Source organism: Musca autumnalis, unplaced genomic scaffold, assembly GCF_047663935.1.
Source record: "Musca autumnalis isolate F117 unplaced genomic scaffold, ASM4766393v1 scaffold_1, whole genome shotgun sequence".
Classification (NCBI taxonomy): Eukaryota; Metazoa; Arthropoda; class Insecta; order Diptera; family Muscidae; genus Musca; species Musca autumnalis.
This window is the reverse complement of record NW_027411644.1, coordinates 89197771-89216231: the sequence shown is the minus strand read 5'-3', so window position 1 is coordinate 89216231 and position 18461 is coordinate 89197771. Positions and strand designations below refer to the sequence as shown.

Below are 18461 nucleotides of genomic sequence, written 5' to 3'. Positions count from 1 at the left end.
ACCTTTCAGTCGTCTATAAAGACGACCTTTCAGTCGTCTATAAAGACGATCTTTCAGTCGTCTATAAAGACGATCTTTCAGTCGTCTATAAAGACGATCTTTCAGTCGTCTATAAAGACGATCTTTCAGTCGTCTATAAAGACGACCTTTCAGTAGTCTATAAAGACGACCTTTCAGTCGCCTATAAAGACGACCTTTCAGTCGTCTATAAAGACTCATTTGAGACGTCTATAAAGACGACCTTTCAGTCGTCCATAAAGACGACCTTTCAGTCGTCTATAAAGACGACCTTTCAGTCGTCTATAAAGATGACCTTTCAGTCGTCTATAAACACGACTTTTTAGTCGTCTATAAAGACGACCTTTCAGTCGTCTATAAAGATGACCTTTCAGTCGTCTATAAAGACGACCTTTCAGTCGTCTATAAACACGACCTTTTAGTCGTCTATAAAGACGACCTTTCAGCCGTCAATAAGTACGACCTTTCAGTCGTCAATAAGTACGACCTTTCAGTCGTCAATAAATACGACCTTTCAATCGTCTGTAAAGATGACCTTTCAGTCGCCTATAAAGACTACCTTTCAGTCGTCTATAAAGACGACCTTTCAGTCGTCTATAAAGACGACCTTTCAGTCGTCTATAAAGACGATCTTTCAGTCTTCTATAAAGACGACCTTTCAGTCGTCTATAAAGAGACCTTTCAGTCGTCTATAAATACGACCTTTCAGTCGTCTATAAAGACGACCTTTCTGTCGTCTATAAGGGCGACCTTTCAGTCGTCTATAAAGACGATCTTTCAGTCGTCTTGATTTCATCGTATATAAAGACTCCTTTTCAGTCGTCTATAAAGACTCCTTGTCAGTCTTTAGACTGACTTTATTCTGTCGTCTATAAAGACTACTTTTAATCGTCTGTAAAGACTACTTTTAATCGTGTATAAAGACTCCTTTTCAGTCGTAAATAAAGACGACGTTTCAGTCGTCTATAAAGACGACCTTTCAGCCGTCTATAAAGATTCCTATTCAGCCGTCTATAAAGACTCCTTTCAAGTCATCTATAAAGACTTCCTTACAGTGGCCTATAAAGACTCATTTCCGCCGTCTATAAAGACTCCTTTCGGCCGTCTATAAAGACTCATTTCAGTCGTCTATAAAGACTTATTTCAGTCGCCTATAAAGACTCATTTCAGTCATCTATAAACAATCCTTTTCAGTCATCTATAAACACACCTTTTCAGTCGTCTATAAACACACCTTTTCAGTCATCTATTAAGACTCCTTTCAATCGTCTATAAAGACTCATTTCAGTCGTCTATAAAGACTCCTTTCAAGTCGTCTATACAGTGGCCTATAAAGACTACTTTCAGTCGTCCATAAAGACACCTTTTAGTCGTCTATAAAGACTCATTTAAGACGTCACCTTTCCGTCGTCTACTTTCAGTGGTCTAAAACGACTTCTTCAGACGTCTATATATACGCCTTTCTGTCGGCAATAAAGACCTCTTTCAGTCGCCTATAAAGACTCCTTTCAGTCCCCTATAAAGACTCATTATAATCGTCTATACTCATTTTAAGTTACCTATGAAGATTTCTTTCAGTTAATTCTAAAGACCTGTTCCAATCGCCTATAAAAAACCTACAAACATATAAATTACAGGGTGCGTCAATGTTCAATTTATTAATAGATGACATCGAATAACGACGCCAGTCAGCCATCCAGCCAAGCAAACAATCATCGTCAACTATCAACTACAACCATTCACATGGAGAGCTGCTAAACGGTCAGCTAGCAGCTACGTTTCAAACATTTCAGCATTTCGTAAGCAACAGAAAAAAACGAAACAAAGTTTATTGAAATTGAAATGTGTTCTCATGTGTGTTGTTTGCATTTAATTCATGTCGATGTTATTGACACAATCATCCGCGTTCAATATTAAATCAAATTTATTTGTGTGTTTCTATTTTTGTTTTTACCACACTTCACTTCGCTTCGATACGATTTTATTCAATTACAGTTCATTTAAATAGATTTTAGGGGGCGGGAGACCAAGCAAGCGTACAGAGAGTGTGGCAGTGGCAGAGCATAAATGTTTGTGGCAGCATTGGGGCGGGCGTATGGGCTATTGTATGGCTGGCAGGCTAGCTGGCAACCGAGCGAGTTGCTTAGCTGTTGGTGATTTGTTTGAAACCTCATTAAAACAGGGGCAAGATTCAAGTGAAACATTCAAGCATACCCCATTCTACTCTATACGCACTTATGCTTGAAATATTTCATGTAGTGCTAAGCTTTAGTGGCCGCAGCAGCAGCGACGGCAGCGGCAGTGATGATTGTCGGCGGGTGACCTTTTAAAGCAAACGATTTCTAATTTCAATATTGAAGGAGAGTGGATGGAGTGGGGAATCGTATTGAGAATAAACATAAATTGTGTGTGTTCAGTCAGTCAGTCAGTCGGTCTGTTAGACAAGCATGAATATGTCAAACAAAACAGGTCACTTGCTTGTCACTCATTAAGCTACAACGCCTGAATTTGAGGGTGGTAGCCTCTTTTTGTATCTGACTGGTGCTTTCAAGCTTAACAGCTAAGTGATGTGGCAACACTGTTCTCAAATAATTGTTGGTATTTACGGCATATCGTCATCAGGGTTGCCAACACAAATCATGTTAAGTGTCAATTCAATGTGACCCAAATAATGTAGAATCATATTGTTGAAAATATGATTAAGTTTTAGTAATATTCGAATATGGACGGGATTTTTTCAAAGTCCAAAGGAATGTGATTGTTACATACCTGAAAAGAGAAAAAAGAAAAAAAGAAAAGACACATAAGATAATAATCTTAGGGAACACAAAAATATATCATCTGTGATAATATATGTTGATAGAATTGAAAATTAGTTCATATGTTGTTTTTTTAAGCTATGGCCGAAATGTTGGTGCATAATTACTCTACACACAGAACAAAATGCCTCTCTAAAATATGATCCAAACATATTTTGCAGCAAACATATATTTGTTTGCAAGCAGTTCCAAACATAACATATGTTTGGGTCCTGCAAACAAATATTTGTTTGGATGTAAGTCTATATTTACATTCAGCAATTTTTCTTGCGGCAATTGTCAGTTTGTCGGTGAGAGAGGGTGTTGAGAGGCAAAGGGTTACCATATACCTCACTTCTCTCTCCATCAAACTAATATAAACACAAACCCTAAAGTCACAAAAAAACAGACACATACATACACATTTATACATGGTAGAGTTTTGTTTTTTCATTGAAAGGCATAGAAATCCAACCTTCGGTGAGATGCAATAGATGTCAGGAATGGGTGCACCTAAGGGGTTGCTCTGGACTTGTCCACGTGAGGGACTACGACATGGACTATGTTGCTGCATGCTGCGTGAATACAGTCCCTAGTGAGTCGTTATCGGATTACGAAACTCCCTCGTCGTCTGATTATGAGACTACCCCGCAGTCCCCTCGACAACAACCGCACATGCAGCCTTTAACACCAGCCGTTGTTGTTCCAATCCCAGAAAATGCTTCATTTTTGCAATTTAATTGCAATGGACTCCGACGTAAGATCGTGGATAGTGGAATAGTGAATAGTGGATTTCATGGGTCGGAGAAATATCAAGGTAGCTTACATCGTTGTGATGGCTACAACGTGCTAAGGAAAGATCGCACCAGAAGTGGAGGTGTCCAATACAGACCTATCTCGCTTAAGCCTGTCTCTAATGACCCATACATGTATGGGAATGTATGGGTGTAGCAGTCAGATGTGGAACTGCCGAGATAGAGTTGCTGAACGTATACAGGCGTCACAACAACACCTAAAGGTGACGCACTGTATTATAGCTGCCATGACGTAAAGCATGGGTTTGGTTGCGGATTCGTAGTTAGTCGAAGACTAAAACATCTGGTATCCAGTTTCACCCCAGTGAATGAAAGACTTGCAGCAATTCGAATATGAGCTAAATTCTTCAACATCAGCTTTATTTGCGCTCATGCTCCCACTTATGACCGTTGCTCTGCCCATGACATTAAAATTATACTAGGCGATTTTTAAGCCAAAATTGGAAAGGAGAATATCTTTGGCCCAACAGTTGGGAAATTCAGTCTCCACAGTGAAACATCTGACAATGGTATGAGACTGATAGACTTTGCAGCTGCAAAAAACATGGTAGTTAGCAGTACCAGATTTAATCATCTCGATATTCATAAGGGCACCTGGCTGTCTCCAGATCAAAGAACAAGTAATCAAATTGATCATGTTGTGATAGATGGAAGACATTCATCCAGCGTGTTGGATGTACGATCGTTCCGAGGCGCAAACATTGATTCGGACCACTACCTTGTTGCAGCAAAGGTACGTACCCGTCTAAACGTTGCAAATAAAGCACGAACAGACACAACGCGGAAGTTGGACATCGATAGGCTGCAAACACAACAGATAGCCACAGCATATTCCACTCAACTAGCCCAATTGCTTAACGCGGACAAGGAGTGTCCCGATAACATAACAACACAATGGCAAAATATTGCCCACTCCATGCAAACAGCCGCAAAATCCATACTTAGATTCCAGAGACCTCCACAGAGGAATTCATGGTATGACCAGGAGTGTCGTGCTGCTACCGAAGTTAAAAATGCGGCATATAGAGCTACTTTACAATCAGTAGCAACGCGTAGCGCACGAGAGAGATATCGGGAGAAAAGGAGAGAAGAGAAACGTCTTTTCCGCAAGAAAAAGAGAGAAATGGAAAAGCGGGAGTGTGAAAAAATCGAGATGTACAGGAGACAGAATGAAGTCCGAAAATTCTACCAAAGAGTGAAACATCAAACAGATGGCTTTGGTACAGGCACATCCTCCTGTAGAGACCAGCAAGGTAATCTGGTAACAGATACAGATAGTGTGCTCAGGATATGGAAGGAACATTTCTCCAATCTGCTGGTATCCAATAGTAGCGAAGACGATGATACCACAGATCCAATCCCAGAAGATGGTATAGAATGTATACCACCCGGCCAAGATGAGGTAAAAACAGCAATCAACCGGCTGAAGAATAATAAAGCAGCAGGAGCCGATGGCTTACCAGCCGAGCTCTTTAAAACCGGAGGCGACGCGCTGATAAGGTGTATGCATCGGCTAGTTAGCACCATCTGGCAGGAAGAACGCGTACCCGACGATTGGAACCTGAGCATCCTATGTCCTGTCCACAAGAAAGGAGATAAGACTGTATGCTCCAACTATAGGGGCATAAGTCTTTTCCCTATTGCCTATAAGATAGTGTCAGGGATATTGTGCGAACGACTAAAGCCAATGGTCAACGAAATAATTGGACCATACCAATGTGGCTTTAGACCTGGCAAGTCCACCATTGACCAGATATTTACCCTGCGGCAAATCCTAGAGAAGACCCAAGAGATGCAGATCGACACATTTCACCTTTTTGTCGATTATAAAGCAGCATTCGACAGTCCGCTGCGTTCAAAAGTATTCCAAGCCATGTCTGAATTTGGTATCCCCGCAAAGCTCATCCGGCTTTGTAAGATGACTTTAACTGATACTAGGTCCTCAGTTAAAATTGGAAAGAACCTCTCCGAAGAATTTTGTACCAAAAGAGGTTTCAGACAACATTTTGCTGGAAACGGTAATACGAGATGCAAATGTCAAAAGAAATTGCACAATTTACACCAATAGCCACATGTTACTTGCCTATGCTGATGACATAGACATCATGGGACGATCAGTAAAGGAAGTAACTGATACCTTTAGGAAGGTCGAAGCAGAATCTGCGAAAGTGGCTCTGGCGGTAAACGGCGAAAAGACCAAATTGATGGTGTCGACGCGCAAAGCGTCCATAGAGCTCGGACCAACTGTGGAAGTTGGTACCTACAATTTTGAGGTAGTTAAAGACTTCGTTTACCTCGGCACTGCCATAAACACAACAAACAACATCAGTTGTGAAATAAGAAGAAGAATTGTATTGGCCAACAGATGCTACTATGGTCTAAATAAGCATTTTAAAAACAAAGCCACATCTCGTCAAACAAAAATAACACTATACAAAACGCTGATACTACCCGTGCTAATGTATGGCTCCGAAGCATGGGTACTTGCGCAAGCAGATAAGGCAGTGCTTGGTGTGTTTGAGAGGAAAATTCTTCGAAAGATCTACGGGCCGATTTGCGTTGACGGTGAATATCGACGTCGTATGAACCACGAGCTATATAAGCTATACAAAAACATGAATATAGTTAAACGTATCGAGATGCAACGATTGCGTTGGCTAGGCCATATCATGAGAATGAGCGATGATGAACCCGCTAAAAAGGCATATGAATACATGCCACATGGCGGTGCACGCAGAATCGGCAGGCCTAAGCTTCGATGGAGCATACAAGTGGATGAAGAAATGGAAAGGCGCGGTATTCCAAAAAGTCAAGCGAAAAACAGAGAGGAATGGAGATCTTTTCTTAGTTCGGTCTATGGAACAAATGTTCTGTAATGGGCCAACTAAGTAAGTAATCGTCAAACAAATGTCGAAAAATCATTTCTACCATTTTTTATTGGTATTGAAATTTGTCTGCTTTTTGGGGTTAAGGAACGCTTTGCAGGTTAAAAATGGTAACCACAGGTAAGTACAGGAACAAAACTATAGTGAGAATAAAGTCCTCGGAGTACATCCCCCATCTATTGCAGCTGAGGAGCGTCAGCTGCCACGATAAACCAGAGTAGTTTTGGCTCAACTACGCTCGGGATATTGCAGTCGCCTAAATTCTTATTGGGCGGAAATCGATCGCGCCGTGCAAGACATCTGCCCAGTGTGCGGCATGGGTCAGCACGACACAAAGCACCTTTTCAACTGCCCCGCCAAACCTACTCATCTAACCCCAGTGAATCTGGGTTACATCCCATCGAAGCAGCCACTTTCCTGGAACTGGAAATAGACCCAGAGCCAGATTGAACAGAAGAACGAGCATACAAACGTACTAATATAAAAAACGGTTGCAACAACAACATGACATCAAGGTTTACAAAAGCATCTAAACAAAGTAGGATGTGTAGACACTTTCTTTGTCATTGAAAAGCTAATAACAGAACTCATATCTTGGGAAGTGGCGCCACACGTGATCTTAACCAAATCACGTCAAATTAATTTAAGACCTTTACATTTCTAAACGAGCTACTAGAACCAATCTCAGCAATAATAGTACCATACTGGATAGAAGTCCAAAATGGGAATGCTAATCATTCACCCTCCTCATCTACAATTCTTATATGCAGAACGGTATAAATACCGGAGACTGTGACGATGTTGATGAATGCGATTGAGACTAAGACTCCCTGGGAACCACATTGACAGTTCTTGAGACTGTGTGTCGCAACCGGTACATTCCAATAACCTCTCGGTTCTACCGTCAAAACAGAAATCTTTGCAGAAAAAGTTAAACAAGGCTCCATAGATGTAAACTAGAAGTTCAAGACAATTGTCAATGAAATTTGACAAGCGACTAAATCCAGCCTCCAAAGTATGTAAAATTTTCATAGAAACAAGTAAAAAAGTATCAGTCGGCTTTGCCGACAGAGATATACCCTCAGCCTGTGTATATTGAAACATTTTTTTTCCCAAAATACGTATGTATTTAGGGTGTTTTAAAAATGTTGGGCATTTAAACCGACAAAAATGTTGATTAGGATTAAAGATCAAAAGTTTTGCGGAGGAGATACTACAAGGAATGGATCGACATTGACCGTTATGGAAGTGAATCTCCAGCCACTACACATGGTGCCATAGGGGTTTTTAAACATTTCGGGCCGTTTTCTAAAGAAGTATGGACTTGCCCCTAAAAAAACTTTTACCATCGTAATTGAGGCAGAGAATGCAAGTTGCTTCAACAAAAATCAAAGTGATTCGATATTAGGTCTTAAAGTGAACTTATCCGCAATTTTGTGTGAGAGGTACCGGAAGGGGTGGACAAATATAGTCCATATTTGAACCTGAATTATATCTGGTAGATATATTAGGATGTGTAAAGTATAGACCAATTCGGCCACTCCCTTCAAGAGTTACCGTACGAACAATTTTTCCGAACATTTTTGAACTTTTGTGGGGGAGGTACCTGAAGGAGTGGACCGATATGGCTTATCTTCAAACTTAAACTATGTTTTGACAAAATATTACTAAGGCCATATTTTAGACCGAATCGGCAGATCCGTCCGAGAGTTATCTTGCGCTCCAACCACCTCACACGGTGTCATACGGGTTTTTTGCAACTTTCATGCTATTTTCTCAGGAAGTATGGACTTTCCCCTGATGAAACTTGTACCTTCGTATGGAGGGCAGTGAATACAAGTTGCTGAAACAAAAATCAAAGCGATTCGAGAGATGACCCTAAACTGAACTTTTCCGAAATTTTGTGTGGGAGGTACCCGAAGGAGTGCACCTATTGAGACCATATTGGAACCTCATCTATGTCTGGTAGAAAGTTTACGATGTGTAAAGTATGGAGCAGATCGGTTACTTACTTTAAGAGTTATCGTTAGCACAATTTTTCCGAACATTTTCGAACTTATGTGGGGTAGGTACCGGAAGGAGTGGTCCGATATAACCCATCTTCGAACTTAAACTAAGTTTGGACAAAATATTACGAAAGCCAAAATTTGAACCGAATCGGTTCATCCGTTCGAGAGTTATCGTGCGCTCCAGCCAGCAGGACAGACAGACAGACGGACGGACATGGCTAGATCGACTCCAAATTGTCTGAAACACATTTCGTCCAAACATACTTGGGGTCTATAACCATTATTTCGATGAGGCACATTTTCATCGTATCAAAGTGTATATACCCTTCTTAGCCTAAAGGCTGAGGGTATAAAAATAACATTATCTTTGAGAAACATACAACCTTAAATGCTACGATACACAGCTGGCGAAAAAATCGTATGACAAATCTTTCTACATTATTGTTATTATAATAGCTTGAGAGGAAGGAGGAGGAGGGAAAGAAAAACTAATTTTCATAGTTTTTAATTTGAATTATTTTTTTTTTCATTTTTTTATGTTTTGTTTTGTAAATTTGATTCCTGAATAGCGCAACAATTTTCAAAGTAAATTTCAAATTCAATGTAAGGTCGGTCGCCGCTGTAAAAATTTGACACTGTGTGATTTATGCTTGAAATGGCAAGTGAATAGAGTAGGCAAGCAAGCGTATAAACTGAACGTAGAACTGTAAATTCCAAAACCAATTAAAATTAAAACATTTCACAAAAAACACCGTCAACCTTCCGACAGACATTCAAACATAAATAAACAAATACAAAATGTATGCCCGATGATGATGATGTACTTAGCAAAATAAGTGAAGAAGAAGAGGTCGACGACGGCGAAGCAAACAAATCGGCAGCGTATTATGATTTCAATACATCGCGCTGACGTTGTCGTTTCGCCGTGCTATAACTCGAATGAATGAAAATTCAACGCTTTTATAGAGAAAAAGGTCAACTTTGACCGCGTTTCTAGTACGAGGAGAGCAATTAGTGCAATTGACCCACTTTTTATTGTTGGCTGGCTGACTGGCTGGTCTGGTGTGGAGCGACGCTAGTGGTGTTGAGCAGTGCGCGCTCGACTCCACAAAAAAAAAACAAACACACAACGCCACACAATAAAAAACAAAACTCATATAAAGAAATTAAACGCCAGTGTATTAAAATTGAAAGCGTCATAAATTGAAGTACATGTGGTAATGATAGTGGGACGGACTGATTGGCAAAGGCGCGGCGCACTACTTTTTGTTTTTTTCTGTTTTTTTATTACAACACCACAACCACCCCCTAAATTAAAAGTGACCGCCATAAAACCACTTATGAGAGATGAAATAAATAATGGCATATGAAAACAAAATAAAAACAAAGGAATCCAAAAGCGGTCACAGACAAATATTTGAAAAAAAAAAAACAAACCATAATATTGACATAGCGACGAAGAGTGTCACTACTCCCTCATTTTTTTTTTAATTAAAAAAATTTTCTCAGGACCTTAGTTTATTATGCCAAACTTTTCCAGACCCGCGGCTTCAGTTGTTTAGCAAAATTTGGCTGAAAAAATTCAGATCCAACGATTCGAACCTCAGTCTGCTATTTACCGTGGACAAGAGAGGAGACAAGACGGTTTGTGGCCACTTCAGAGGCACAAGTCTCATACCCATTGCACATAAAGTACTGTCGAGCGTATTGTGTGAACGGCTATAACATAGTCGAAGGTCACACTAGAGTGGTTTCATTGAAACTTTTAGGTATTTATAGATCGAGTTCCCCACTACAGCAACTTTATGATATCACTCTACTGTGAAACTCGACCTAGGAACCCTTGTTTTCATGAAATTGTTTCAATGAAACACTCTAGTGTGACCTTCGACATATGAAACAATCAATTAAACAATCGGTCATACCAATGCGGTTTTAGACCTTGCCAATGTACCAATAAGTTCAATGGTCTTCCAAGTTATGTCTGAGCAGGATAACATCAACTGGCATAAGAACCAGTTAAAATAGACAAATGGAATCCAAAAATGAAACAAGTAAGAAAGTATCAGTCGCCTTTGTCGACAGAGATACACCCTGAGCCTATGTGAATTAAAACATTCGTCTATGGACAGACAGATCAAATATCGGCTAAGCAACCAAAATCTTTTTCCCCAAATCTTATGTATTTAGGAGTTTTTTGGGACTCTTTGGACATTTTAACCAATTTATGGATTTGGATTAAAGCTCAAAAATGTTGCGGAGAAGGAAGTCATTAATTTCGATAGATATCACGGCTACCAGTCATTTCAATTGGTCGCCGTAGCTTGGATCGTTATATCAGAAAGCATGGACTTGCCACTATCTCTGTAAGTAGGAAAACAAAGAGTAACACCGTTAAAAATGTCGAAATATTTCTCGAACAGACCTGCACTTAAACAGGGAGACACCCAAAGAAGTATACTGATATGACCCATTTTCGAACTTAAACTAAGTATCGTCATTTTCTCAGGAAGTATGGACTTGCTCCAGAAAAAAATTTGTATCTTCGTAATAGAGGCCTCAAGCATAACCTATTGCAAAAAACTCACAACGATTCGAGAGATCTTAAACTGCACTGAACCGATATCGCCCATCTTCCAAGTTGGACAAAATATGGCCACTGACCAGGGGCCTAATTCTCGCATACGTGATCGAGTTATTTCGATCGATATTTTCAGTATTTGGATTACGGCATCCGTTGTCGAATACACTTTCGAGTGGAATCTTGCGAGTTTTTGCCCGCCACACATCTGCTGTCGAAATGATTATTTTTGTGGCACAAAACGAACTTTAATGAAACATTTTGCAATAAAATTAATCAAAATCACATACTAAATACTTTTTTCAATAAAATGAGTAAAAAAATAGACAAAAACGGGATGTTTCTTAAAAATTAAAAATATATTTTCCAATGCCAGAATGCGATTTTTATATTTTCACATAGTGGAATTTATTTCAGATCACAATTACTTTTAATTTTTCACAATTTTCTATTATTTTATAAAATTTTCATGTTTTCATTTCATTTTACGAGAAACTTGCCGCACAACAACTTGTTTGTGTGTAGTATTTTGTGTTTACCATATGATTCACCGTTCGATAACCGTATGTATCGATAAATTTTTTAAATAATTTCGATCGTACAAGGGAATCCAAAAATTTCGATCGTTCGTAATTTGTCTTCGAACAAAAACTCGCTCGATAACGGATTCGAGAATTAGGCCCCTGATCTGACTATTTCCTTCTGGTTAATGGTTATTGACTTTGGATCAATGGTCATTCAATGACTTGACCTATCTGGTTAATGACAATTGACCTCTGATCACTGAATAGACCTCTGACCAATCGTTATTAACCTCTGGCCAATGACTATTGACATTTGGTCAACGACTATTGACCTCTGGTCAACGAATGTTCACCTCTGGTCAATGAATATCGACCTCTGATCAATGGTTATTGACCTCTGGTCAATGACTTTTGACCTCTAGTCACTATATAGACCTCTGGTCAATGACTATTGACCTCTGGTGAGGTCAATGACTATTGACCTCTGGTGAATGAATATTGACCGGCGGCCACTGAATACGTCAATGGTTATTGGCATCTGGTCAATGACTGTTGATCTCTAGTCAATGACTATTGACCTCAGGTCACTGAAAAGACCTCTGGCCAATGACTATTGACCTCTGGACATTGAAAAGACCTCTGGTCGATGACTATTGACCTCTGGTCAATAACAATTGACCTCTGGTCAATAACAATTAACCTGACTTCTGATTAATAACTATTGATCTCTAATCAATAACTATTGACTCTGCTCAATGACTGACTATTGGCAGCTGATCAATGCCTATTGAAATATTGGCGATAGCTATTGACCTCCGGTCAATAACTTTTATCCTGTGGTCAATACCTATTGATCTCTGCTCAATGACTATCGACCTCTGATTGATCTCCGGTCAATGAATCTTGTCTGTTCAATGACCATTGACCTCTAGTCTATGACTATTGATATCTGATCAATTACTATTGAAATCTGGTCAATGACTTATGGCCAATAACTAGTAACCTCTGGTCAAAGATTACTAATCTCTGGTCAATAACTGTTGAGCACCGGTCAACGAATATTGACCTGCAGTCAATGACTATTTAAGTATAGTCAATGGTCAATGGTGTTTGACATCTGGTCAATGGTTATTGACTTCTCGTCAATGGTTAATGACTTTTCGTCAATGATTGTTGATTTTGGCCAATGGTTATTGACTTATAGTCAATGATTATCGACCCCTGGTGAATGACTATTGACCCCTGGTCAATGACTATTGACTTCTGATCAATGACTATTGACTTCTGGTCAACGACAAGTACCCTCTGATCCATAACTGTTGACCTCTGGTCAATAGCGATTGACTTCTAGTCAATCACTATTTACCTCTGGTCAATAATTATTGACATTTTATCAATAACTATTGACCTCTGGTCAATAAATATATACCTGTGCTCAATGACTATCGACTTCTGTTAAATGACTATTGACCTCTGTTCAATGAATATTGACTTCTGGTCACTGAATACGGACCTGCGACCACTGAATAGGCCTCTGGTCAATGACTATTGAGCTCTTGCCAATGGCTATTGGCCTTTGACCAATAACTAGAAACCTCTGGTCAATGTCTACTAATCTCTAGTCAATACCTATTGATCTCCGATCAACAAATATTGGCCTGCAGTCAATGAATATTTTTGACTTCTGATCTATGGTTTTTGACTACAATTCAATGGTTATTGACTTCTCGTCTATGGGTAATGAATTTTGGTCAATGATTATTGACCCCTGTTCAAAGACTATTGACCTCTGTTCAATGACTATTGACTTCTGTTCAATGATTATTGACCTATGGTCAGTGAATACTAATCTCCGACCATTAAATAGACCTCTGATCAATAACTATTGATTTCTAATCAATAAATATTGACCTCTGCTCAATGACTACTGACAGCTGTTCAATTATTATTGACATCTTGTCGATAACTACTGACCTCTGGTCAATAACTATAATCCTGTGGTCAATAACAATTGGCCTGATCTCTGGTCATTAAAAATTGACCTGTGGTCAATAATAATTACCCTCTGGTCAATAAAAATTGACCTCTGATCAATAACAATTGACCTCTGATCAATAACAATTGACCTCTGATCAATAACAATTGACCTCTGATCAATAACAATTGACCTCTGATCAATAACAATTGGCCTGTGGTCAATAACAATTGACCTCTGGTCATTAACAATTGACCTCTTGTCAATAACTATTGACCTCTGGTCAATAACATTTGACCTCTGATCAATAACAATTGACCTCTGGTCAGTAACTGTTGACCCCTGGTAAATAACAGTTGACCTCAGGTCAATACCTTTTGACCTCTGGTCAATAACAATTGACCTCTGGTCAGTAACTGTTGACCTCTGGTCAATAACATTTGACCTCTGGCCATTAACAATTGACCTCTGGTCAATAACTATTGACCTCTTGTTAATAACAATTGACCTCTGGTCAGTGACTGTTGGATTATGATCAATTACTATTAGCATCCAGTTAATGACTATTGGCCTCTGGCCAATGTCCTTTGTCCAATGCCTTCGTCAACGTTCAATGTCAATTGACCTCTCATAAATGATGTAGACATCTGTAGTCACTGAATAGACCTCTGGTCAATGACTATTGGACTCTGATCAATGTCTATTAGTCTCTGGTCAATGATTAGTGTTCTATGACCTCTTGTCAATAATTATTGACCATCGGCCAAGAACTATGGACCTCAGGTCAATGACTATTGGCATCTTGACAAGTAAGTTATTTTTTATTCCTTTTTCTTTCGTGTTACAACTTTGTCACTTAGAAGTAGAAACGGACAAACGCAAGTACATTCTATCAACAATAACACCTTTATTTCCCTTATAATTAATGCTACCTTTCTGTTAATTCCCCCACCCACCCTTAAAACTACTATTATCTTTATCAATATCGTTTTTCTTCAAGACAAACAATAGTAGAAACGTTCGTTTAGCTGTTACCGACGGCATATTCTGCCTTTAAATGGTAAATTATCTGTAAACAAAGTTGTTTTTATACGAGATAGTAAACCGTCGACAGACATCCATTCTAGTCACACACCTGATCATATGGTTTTACAGAAGTGACTAAAACGTCGTAACTACTTTGTTCACTATTTTGCATTTAATGTTTGCTTGTCATTTTTAGCTGTAGCCCTGGGCCTAATATCCGTTGATTTTTAATAAAATCAATGATGACTATGAATAAGACGACATTTAATGGTTGCTGAGCTGCTATGACGTTGAGGATGAGAAGGTCATCGTACGATTAAAAAATTTCAATTTCATTTCATTGAAGCTCTAGTTATAAAATTGAGAACTTATTTCCGTTACACGTTCCCTCAATGGCCAGCATTAGGTGTCATTTGGATATCATAACATAACCTTTTATCTATTTCTTCTTTTTTCTAATCCCCATTATTGGTAACATATATTTTTTTCTACAACACAGTGTTGCATCATCGTTTGTTGAATTTTCAATACCAAACACAGGTTTTCCCTCCCTCAGTTGCACAGTGTAACCATTTTTTATTTAAATTTCACAAATATTCGCAACCGAATCAGCAGCAGCAGCTGACACAAAAGGTCTGCAATGAAATCTATGCCGCATTTACATTGACATCATTTTGTGACATGAAAAGGGCGGGGGAATATCTGTGTCCGTCCGTCTGTCATTGGTGTTGTTTATTTTAGTAATTTTGGTGTTAAAAAAATAACCAAACTCTAACGTTTTTTTGTTTCGGAGGTTTTGCACGAAGTTATGTATGACCGACTCTTATAAGTGCAAATTAACACCTACACCGCCAGATATCATTTGATTGAAATATTAATTTGCTAAACAAGATTTAGGCAATCCAAGTTGGCTACCAACCTACGACAGTTCAGTAATTTTCGGGGTTAACAAATGCAAAAAACTAATGATGCCGACACAATGACTCCGAAGGAGAACTTAGTTGTAATAATCGCAACTTGGCGTTTGTTGTGTCACAGCCAAGTGTGAGAAATTAATTTTTATGAATTTTGCTAAAAGTTTCTTTTTAGGTTAGGGTCATTGTGAGAAAAATTTTCAACACAGTGGAATTTTTCAATTGCTTTAAGTCGAATACAAAACCATATCTAAATTTATAAAGATAGCTAAACAGTAGACATTGACTAGAGGTCAATGAAAATAGATATTGACCAGAAGTCAATCAACATTGAACAGAAGTTAATAGACATTGACCAGAAGTCAATAAACATTGACCGGGCTCAATCAGGATTGACCAGAAGTCCACCTAACCTACATTGACCAGAAGTCAATAGACATCTAGAGGGTTCAACTGGCATTGACATAATTCACTAGACATTGACCAGAGGCCAATAGGCATTAACCAGAGTATAAACATTGACCACAGGTTAACAGTCATTGAAAAGAGGTCAATAAACATAGACCAGATGCCGACAGATATTGCCCTGAGGTCAATCATAGGACAATAAACATTGATCAGACGCAATAGACATTGATCAGAGGTCAATAGACATTGATCAGATGTCAATAGACATTAATAGACATTGATCAGAGGTCAAAATACATTGACCAGAGGTCAATAGACATTGAACAGAGGTCAAAAAACATTGACCAGAAGTCTATAGACACTAACCAGGGGTCAACAAACATTGACCAGAGGTCAGTATTCTTGGGCCAATATTGAGGAAAAAACATTGCCCAATAAGGTCAATATAATACATTGACCAGAAATGAAAAACATTGGTCAATAGACCACAGGTCAATAGACATTGAACAGAGATCTAAAGATATTGACCAGAGTTTACTGACTAGAGGTCTATAGACATTAACCAGACATTGACAGGAGGTCAATTGACATTGACCGAGGTCAATAGACATTGACCAGAGGTCAATAGACATTGACCAGAGGTCAATAGATACTGACAAGAGGTCAATAGACATTGACAAGAGGTAAATAGACATTGATCAGGATTCAATATACATTGATCGGTGGTCAATAGACATTGACCAGAGGTCAATAGACATTGACCAGAGGTCAATAGACATTGACCAGAGGTCAATAGACATTGACCAGAGTTTAATAGACACTTACCAAGAGTCAATAGACATTGACCAGGAGTCAATAGACATTGACCAGAAGTCAATACACATTGACCCGAGGTCAATAGACATTGACCAGAGGTCAATAGACATTGACCAGAGGTCAATAGACATTGACCAGAGGTCAATAGACATTGACCAGAGGTCAATAGACATTGAGCAGAGGTCAATAGACATTGAACAGAGGTCAATAGACATTGACCAGAGGTCAATAGACATTCACCAGAGGTCAATAGACATTGACCAGAGGTCAATAGACATTGACCAGAGGTCAATAGACATTGACCAGAGGTCAATAGACATTGACCAGAGGTCAATAGACATTGACCAGAAGTCAATAGACATTGACCAGAAGTCAATAGACATTGACCAGAAGTCAATACACATTGACTAGAGGCCACTAGACATTGACCAGAGATCAATAGACATTGGCCAGAGGTCAATACACATTGACCAGAGGTTAATACACATTGACCAGAGGTCAATACACATTGACCAGAGATCAAAAGACATTGACCAGAGATCAATAGACATTGACCAGAGGTCAATACACATTGACTAGAGGTTAATGGACGTTGACCAGAGGTCAATAGACATTGACCACAGTTCAATACACATTGACCAGAGGTCAATACACATTGGTTAATAGACATTGAGGTCAATAGACATTGACCAGAGGTCAATACACATTAACCAGAGGTCAATACACATTGACCAGAGGTCAATACACATTGACCAGAGGTCAATACACATTGACCAGAGGTCAATACACATTGACCAGAGGTCAATATACATTGACCAGAGGTTAATAGACATTGACCAGAGGTCAATACACATTGACCAGAGGTCAATATACATTGACCAGAGGTTAATAGACATTGACCAGATGTTAATAGACATTGATCAGAGGTCAATAGACATTGACCAGTGGTTAATAGACATTGATCAGAGTATATAGGCATTGATCAGAGTAATAGACATTGACCAGGAGTCAATATACATTGACCGGGGGTCAATAGACATTGACCAAAGTTCAACAATCATTGACAGGAGTCGATAGTCATTGGGCAGGAGTCAATAGGCATATGCTAGAGGTCAATAGTCATTGGGCGTTGATCAATATTCCTTGACCAGGAGTCAATAGGCATTGATCAGGAGTCAAAAGGCATTGATTGACCAGGAGTCAATAGGCATTGACCAGGAGTCAAAAGGCATTGATTGACCAGGAGTCAATGGACATTGGCCAGGAGTCCGAATTGACCCGAGGTTAATAGGCATTGCCTTTAGGTCAATAGACATTCACCAGAGGTCAACATAGCTCTAAAATCAATAGTCATTTATCCTAGAGTCCTGAGAATATTTTCACATTTTCGAAATATTCCTATTCCGATTTATTTCTACAACAGGCCACCCTAATTTACATTGAGTCATGTCTGTCATATTGTAAATCAACTCTCTCGGGTGTTAATGAAAAATCATTTATTAGCAAACGGAATGGAATTCAGGCCCGTGTGTATATATAGATTTTATTGTTGTAGTTACATTTTGAAGCAAATCATGAGAATTGACACCCCCACTAGCAACCGACGACGACAAGTAGAAACCCAGCAAACCAAATGTCTGATGTCCGACACGTCTGAACAATTTCGGAAGCAAAGTCGTTCAGATTTCGTTC

The 18461-nt window shown here is 39.1% G+C and overlaps 2 protein-coding genes across 4 annotated transcripts in view; both read right to left on the bottom strand.

The window, feature by feature from the left end:
• The window catches only part of rdx (BTB/POZ and MATH domain-containing protein rdx), a 373257-nt gene that overhangs the window by 263285 nt on the left and 91511 nt on the right, over positions 1-18461 (bottom strand). The gene's annotated exons all lie outside the window — the stretch shown is intronic.
• LOC141402777 (uncharacterized) overlaps positions 1-18461 on the bottom strand; it is a 45143-nt gene that overhangs the window by 12944 nt on the left and 13738 nt on the right. The gene's annotated exons all lie outside the window — the stretch shown is intronic.